Source organism: Coenobita brevimanus, chromosome 91 (genome assembly GCF_032717465.1).
Source record: "Coenobita brevimanus isolate Jiangsu-jjx chromosome 91, ASM3271746v2, whole genome shotgun sequence".
Lineage (NCBI taxonomy): Eukaryota > Metazoa > Arthropoda > Malacostraca > Decapoda > Coenobitidae > Coenobita > Coenobita brevimanus.
The window spans coordinates 10811385-10819958 of NC_137044.1; positions in this window are offsets into that span (position 1 = coordinate 10811385).

Genomic DNA, 8574 nt, shown 5'->3' on the forward strand with positions numbered 1-8574 from the left:
ATGTATCAAGTTCTTGCATAGCCAAAGTACCCTGTGCACTAAAGTACTCTACACCGCATCCCAAGTCTTTATACATATAATCTTAAACAGGTTATTTCATCTGATAGACAGGGGGACAGTTTGATTTCTGCACGCAAATTACCCCTCTCTCTGTCAAAGGGAGTCACCTGTTTAGAGGTATATGGCCAAAGACGGGGATATGGGATACGTAAATCACTTTGGTATAAATCACTTATGCACGAACTTGGTGAATGTGACACCGGTTATTGGTGCGGTGGCATCTTTATCATCCAGTTCTTTATTAATTTATTTATGAGGAACGTAGGGGCCTGGTGTTACGCTATCCATTTCCGAAATTATAGGGTATGATGACCAGCCTTCCTCTTCCGTGAATCGTATTATGTTGGCAATAAACCCCAGCCTCTCGTGGATATAAACCCATACGTGCCCCATTCGATTGCAGCGCCTTAGCCCACTAGATCACCATGCGTCCATTTAGTTATATGGTTAGCACCAAAGGTAGTTACAATTAACTGGATTAAAGGAAACTGTTTGGCTTGCCATATAGTGTAGATTCACCTAAAGATAGCACAACATCGGGTGAATGGATGGTGATCGCGTCTACGTATTATCTCGTGATCCCTAAAAGCTACTGTATATTCTTTTCACCCTAGCTAAAATTGGGCATTATCTTATCATCAGTCCTTTATGAACAGATTAACAATAGAATACGATGCTAGTCACGAAGAAGCCATACGATAAGGGTATAGAGCCACATTATTTTCTTATTCTGCCAATGAAAACGTTAAATTAGCTACAGATGGACACAGATCTGCCCAGGTTGGGGTATAACAACTGTAGTCCATCCCGGCCAAACGGAGATGAGGCACAGCTTTTTTTTTTTTCCATACGGTAGGATACGTTTAGCTCTCTCTCTCTCTCTCTCTCTCTCTCTCTCTCTCTCTCTCTCTCTTTCCATCCATTCTCAGTGTTTTTAACCTTCCCATCTCGAATTTCTTGCCGTAGATATATTTCATTTTATCTACTGCAGTGCCTGTACTCTCTCTCTCTCTCCATCCATTCTCAGTGTTTTTACCTTTCCATCTCGCATTTCTTACCGTAGATATATTTTTATCTACTGCAGTGCCTGTGCTCTCTCTCTCTCTCTCTCTTTCCATTCAGTTTTTTCTTCTCGGTCAGATGGGTTTTGGATTTTTGTTAGAGTTCTTTATTGTTCTCTCTCTCTCTCTCTCTCTCTCTCTCTCTCTCTCTCTCTCTCTCTCTCTCTCTCTCTCTCTCTCTCTCATCATGTTATTGTAATTTGAGAGCAAGGTATACTGGACAAGTTATATCTTTTTATACCCATCATATATATTGTGTATATACTTGATTTACCGGGATGTACGGTATATAGGAGAGAGAGAGAGAGAGAGAGAGAGAGAGAGAGAGAGAGAGAATCAGGTATCAGTTTCCCCTCAGCAAGTGCGTTTTGGAGACAGACACACAAACAGACTCTATCCCAAAATTTGAAATGCTTACCCTCCATCTCTGGTCTGGAAGGATTTGGAAACCATCTGATCGCTTCCGTGTCGCCGAGAGAGAGAGAGAGAGAGAGAGAGAGAGAGACTTTTTCCTTCCGTATTGACAGGAAATACAGTATACCGGAAGTGCTGTGTAGTGAAAAGAAAAAAAGAAAATGAAATATGGTGATACATTTTTGAGAGGACTATTAGTAACCTTTCCATGGTTGTCTTTCTTCCTAACTTTCTCACTTTTTCTCTCTCCCGTCCCTCTCTCTCTCTCTCTGTATTCTGTCTACTTTCTGTAATATACTGAAACCCAAGATAATTATTATTTTTTTTTTTTTTTTATTTGGAGAGACTTTTCATACCAAGGGGCTAAGAAAATCACCATTATCCCTGCTGTAACTAAGATGACGTCATATTTTCTTGATTCCTTGTTTTTTTTAATTTAATTTGTTTTTCCTGTCGTCATCTTTAAAAAAAAAATACTATGAATTGTTACATTATGCCTCTGGCGATAGAGTTAAATTGATTGGCTGATAGATATGAATGAACAAAATGACAGTTGTGCAGACAGATACACTTATTGATATTACTGGATAGATGGAAAGATTTTAGATAGATGTTGTGTAAGATCGATAGATACGTTGAGGTTGATAGAGTGATGGAATGTAAATAGGTAAATAGGTACGGTATAGAATTTCAGTCACATTCAAGGACAATAAAACTTTCCTCCTTGATGGTTCTCTCTCTCTCTCTCTCTCTCTCTCTGTTTTATCGTACCACTTTCCCACTCGGACACTTCCCCATTCATTGCTTCCTTCCTCTTAAACATTACTCCCTTTTCTCTTCCTTTCCTCCCTCCCTTTTTTCTCCCTTTATCTCCATCTCTCACACTTCCTTTTATTTTTCTCTCTCTCTCTCTCTCTCTCTCTCTCTCTCTCTCTCTCTCTCTCTCTCTCTCTCTCTCTCTCTCTCTCTACTGTTCCTTCCCTCCCCACTTTTCATTCTCCACATTTTCTCTCTTCCTCTTCTTTCTTTCTCTTTTCCATGAGGCACTCACTCTCCAGTTCACCACTTTCTCTTAACCATCTCTCTCTCTCTCTCTCTCTCTCTCTCTCTCTCTCTCTCTCTCTCTCTCATCGTTTCCTCCCTCTTACCATCACGACCCCCTCTCCCTTCAGAGCGCAAAGGGCCGCCACTTTCCGTCCGACACCGGCCCGGTTTTATGGTGTGTGTGTGTGTGTGTGTGTGTGACGTTACCTTTATGCAGTGCAAAGTGTTTTTTGTATTACTGTGTGTGTGTGTGTGTGTGTGTGTGTGTGTGTGTGTGTGTGTGTGTGTGTGACTTTACCTCCATGCAGAATGTAAGGTGTGTTTGTATTATTACTGTGTGTGTGTGTGTGTGTGTGTGTGGAAAGGAGTAGTGGGTAGTGCTGGAGTTTGTGTGTTGGATGTAGTGAATGCATGCTCTAAAGGGAGAGAGATGTATGTGTGTGGGTTTCGTGGTAGTGGAGGTGGTCTTTTGTGTGTGTGTGTGTGTGTGTGTGTGTGTGGAGTAAAACTTTTGGGAAGCTGACTGAAAGGACAAAGGAGAGAGAGAGAGAGAGAGAGAGAGAGAGAGAGAGAAGAGAGAGTATACAAGAAAATAACAAGTACCAAAAATAACAGTAACAAAGAAGTGGCAACACAAATGCTTTATTTAACTAGAAAAAAAAAGATGCGAAATAAGTATAAAACAGAGAAAAATCAATAAAACTGCATAATAAAAGGAATAAAATAATGTACAAAATAAATCACTTATAGAAACACATATGGAGAAATAAGAACGACTCAAAAATAGATAAATGAATATAATAAATACAATATGCAATTAAATATATATATATAAAATTCAGTACAAAGAAATAAATGCCTTAAAAACCCCAGGCAACCCCTACGTAGTCCAAGTCATATCCGGATTCCTAGTGGCCATTTTGGATTAGCGGATTTACGTAATTTTCAATATATATTTTTTTAGAATAAGAGTATTGAGCTCCCCCCCTCCCCCACGCCTGAGCAATTCCAGAACCACGTATTATTTTCCGATTGTTTTTTGAGAATAGGATGGTTATGGACAATCGAGACAGAAATTTGGCTTATCTTTTTTTCTTTTCTTTTCCTGTGTTTATATTTTAGTTATTATGTATTCCGTTTTAACATCTTTAATCTGGATTTTTTGGTCTTCAGTCACTTCCTTTACTTTATTCAGCTTTAGGAAGAAAAAAAATGTTACTGAATGGTGTAGTAAAATAAAGTTAATGACCGACACAACGTTATCGCTTGGTTCCGCCTCACCTCAAGCCTTGTAATTATTTGCTATCAACTCCCTGGGATATTTTTGGGTGGAAGGGGTCGATCTTTATATAACGTAGTAGCCCTCTGCCTTGTATTTTGCTTATGTATATTTATCATCATTATTATCATCGGTGTCGTTGTCGCAATTCCAAATAATAAATAAATGATAATAATGTTAATAATTGTGTTGTCTACTACTTTTATTTCCATCTTCTCTTAATATTTTTGTTTCCTAATGGACTTCAGCGGAATAATTTTGTTAATAGAATCATTACCCGTGAAATTAAAAAGCTATGTAGATCAGAAATAATAACAGGAAGACCATGCACATGTCACACACACACACACACACACACACACACACACACACACACACACACACACACACACACACACACACACACACACACACACACACACACTTATAAACAGAACAGGCCAAACTTTGAGTAAGACTTTCACAGGCATGGAAATCTTAAAGAATGAATAGCCAATGTGAACCTAGGTTAGGTCACTTTAGGCAGGGTTTGGTTGGACTGTGTCATTTTTGGTTGGAATGGGTTCAGTTGGATTAAGTAAAGTCGGATTAGGTTACATTGGGTTAGAATACATCGGTTTAGATATGTTTGGGATGGGTTGCATTCTGTTAGGTTAAGCTGGGATAGGTTGGGTTAGATTAGGTCATTTTAGGGATGGTTGGGTTGGGTTAGGTTAGGTTAAGTGAGAATGGGTGAGATTGGGTCACTTTAGATAGGGTTAGGCTGCGTTGGATTAGGTTTGGTTGTCAGGTTGGGTTCAAATAATTTAGGTTAGGTATGGGGAGGTTAGGTTAGACTATGTAATGTTATATATATATAGTTAGACTGGGCTAGGTGACACACACACACACACACACACACACACACACACACACACACACACACACACACACACACACACACACACACACACACACACACACACACACACACACACACACACTTATAAACAGAACAGCCGACACTTTGAGTGTGACTTTCAAAGGCATGGAAATCTTCAAGAATGAATAGCCAATATGAACCTAGGTTAGGTCACTTTAGGCAGCGTTTGGTTGGACTGGGTCATTCTTCGTTGGGTTGGGTTCAGTTGGATTAGGAATAAACGAATTAGGTTAGACCGGATTAGATTAGGTCGGTTTAGATATGTTTGGATTGGGTTGTATTCGGTTAGGTTAGGTTGGGTTGGATTAGGTTATTTTAGGCTTGGCTGGGTTGGGTTAGGTTATTTATGATCAGGGTAAGTGAGAATGGGTGAGATTAGGTCACTTTAGATAGGGTTAGGCTGCTTTTGATTAAGTTTGGTGGTCAGGTTGGGTTGGAATAATTTAGGTTAGGTATAGGGAGGTTAGGTGAGATTATGTGAGGTTATATATAGTTAGATTGTTCTAGGTGAACCACACACACATACACACACACACACACACACACACACACACACACACACACACACACACACACACACACACACACACACACACACACACACACACACACACACACACACACACACACACACACACGCAATACTTTCTAATGTAAGTTGGTGGTGTGGAAATGTTTGTTTGTCTGTGTAGTGGTGTGGGGAGGTTGCCATGGTAACACGCTGGTCGCACACACACACACACACACACACACACACACACACACACACACACACACACACACACACACACACACACACACACACACACACACACACACTCACAAAACCACTTATAAACAGAGCAGGCTAATTTTTGAGTGTGACTTTCAACGGCATGGAAATGTTAAAGAATGAATAGCCAATATGAACCTAGGACATACCTGTATTGCTCAAGATAGTAAGGGTTAGAAAATGAACGTGGTAGTTTGTCATCTTCGCTCTTTCATTTTATCTTTTCTCATGTCATTTATTTTTTTTTTCTCTTGCAAATGGAGGTGTATATGTAAAAGATGTTTTTGTGGACGGTTTGCTATACTGCGTTATCCATTGAAGGGTCCATCATAGCTACATGTTTTATTCCTTCTGCCTCTAGACAATTTTGTTTACCCCTAGACAGATTAATAGGAACAGAAGGGGCATACCGGGCCTTTAATATCCCCTTCACTACCAGGTGACTAAAAGGAATAAGATAGCAACATGGAAAATAAAGTACTCGATGCGTTCATGAGAGGAAGGGGCTAGAGTAAGGTTGTGTGTGTGTGTTTTGGAAAGAGAAGGACTGGAGCGAGCCAAAGTAAGAATGGAAGGAAAAATTCTGAGAGACTGGAATGGAGGAGGTAAGCAAAGAGAGAGAGAGAGAGAGAGAGAGGAGAGAGAGAGATTTAAACCCTTTCATGCAACATCCGGGACTGAGCTGACGGTCATATGAACAGCAGTACATTACGTTATATACTCGACCACATTAGTAAATAGTTCCCTTAAGGTGGTCGAAATTAAACTTACAAATAAGGCACATACCCTTACAGTCTCACTCTTACACTAGCGTGCGCGCGCGCGCGCGCACACACACACACACACACACACACACACACACACACACACACACACACACACACACACACACACACACACACACACACACACACACACACACACACACACACACACAGTCTCTCTCTCTCTCTCTCAACCTTATTGCACCCAGAGCAGCAATAAGAGTTAACATACCAAGAAAAAACAAAAACACACTGAAAAAAGAAAAGGAAAACGTAAGAAAAAGTCCCCCCCTTTGAACGATAACTTATGCACCATCCGAGTCCATCATGGCGCAATACCCAGCCCGAAAAAAGTACGATATTCTTTAAAAACTGTCCAGTAACCGTGAAAAAAGTGGAAATTTGGCTAGACGCAACCCAACCTCAGGGGCCTCATTGTAGGTAAACAGACGTGGAGAGAGAGAGAGAGAGAGAGAGAGAGAGAGAGCACACACACACACACACACACACACACACACACACACACACACACACACACACACACACACACACACACACACACACACACACACAAGTTTGTAGCAGCGAGGGAGCGTAAAATGGAAGTCTGACTCTGGCGTCCACCCATTAATTGCTGCCGTCCCCTCACTCCTCTCCTCCCCTCACTTCACTTCCCCTCACTCCTCCCTCCCCTCACTTCCCCTCACTCCTCTCCTTCCCTCACTTCCCCTCACTTCACTTCCCCTCACTCCTCCCTTCCCTCACTTCCCCTCACTCCTCTCCTTCCCTCACTTTCCCTTACTTCACTTCCCTCTCCTCTCCTCCCTTTCCTTCTCGTCTTCCTCTCATCTCAACTCCCTTCTTCCTTGTCTCTTCTCTTTTTCCTTCTCCACTCCTCTGTAGTATATTTTTCTCCTCCTCCTCCTCCTCCTCTTTACATTTTTCTTATCCTCTCCCCGCTTTGGTCTTCTCCTTAGCCCCATTTCCTTTCCCTCTCATTCTTCCTTTACGCTTCTCTCTCCTTTTACACCCATTCCTTTCTTTCCCCACCCTCTGTGTTCTCCTCCCCTCTCTTGCCTCCTCACCCTCCCCATTCTCTTTCTCACCCCTCTCTTGCATTCTCCTCGGTCTCCATTTCTCTTCTCACATCTCCTGTCCCAGCCTCGTCCCTCGCCCCCTCTCCCCTCCTCTCGCATGCCACCTTGTTCTCCTCCCTTCCACTCGTTGTCTTTCCCATTCTTTCTCAGTACACACATCCCCTTTCCACCACTCCCTCTTTGTTCTTTTCCCCTCCTTCTCTGTCCTCTCCCCTCTCCCTCTTCTCGTCTCTCCATTTTTCATTCCTCCCATTAGTTCCCTCGACATTAACCCTTTTCCTCTCTCTCTCTCTCTCTCTCTCCTCTTCTGTCTCCCCTCTCTCTTTTTCCTTCCCCTTTATTCCCCTCCCACTTCCCTCTACACACCTCCACCTCTTTCCCCTCCTTTCCTCTCCCCCCTCCCCCTTCCCCCCTCCCCCTCTCTCTCTCTCTCTCTCTCTCTCTCTCTCTCTCTCTCATCACAAGCTACTCCTTTCCCCTCTTTCCGTCTCCCCACCACTTCCGCCCTGTACGCATATACGCACATTGCAAGCGTATACTGAAGGCGATCGTAAGCATATTTTTTACGCTCATTACTCTAAGGTTTTTTTACGTTCCCAGCGCTAATGCAGGCGCGTAGGAGGAAGTAGTAACAGTGTGAGAGGGTTTTGATGTGTGTGTGTGTGTGTGTGTGTGTGTGTGTGTGTGTGTGTGTGTGTGTGTGTGTGTGTGTGTGTCATGTAGTGTGTTTCAGTGTGTTTATTCTCTCCGACAAGAAGAGTATGTTTTCACGCCTGTTTGTTTGTTTCCATGTTTGTTTGTATGTTTGTCTGTTAGCAGGATTACTCAAACTCTAAAAGGGAGATTTGGACCTAATTTGGTGGGTAGATAGCCCATGTCCCAGGGAACAATCGATTAACTTTTGGGACCGATCCGACTCGTATTACAGATTCTGGATCCGGAAAAAAATTTTTGTGAAACCCCAATCAGTGATGAGAAAACCTAATCCATTATGAAGAGTGGTTTCGAAATTACGTTGCCCTTGTCGGAGAGATGCGCTCCACTGAATGCCCTTCTAGTGTGTGTGTGTGTGTGTGTGTGTGTGTGTGTGAATGAAGCCGTGTATGTTTGATGTCCTCTGTGCTCGCGTGTGTGTATATATGTGTGTGTGGATGTGTTGTT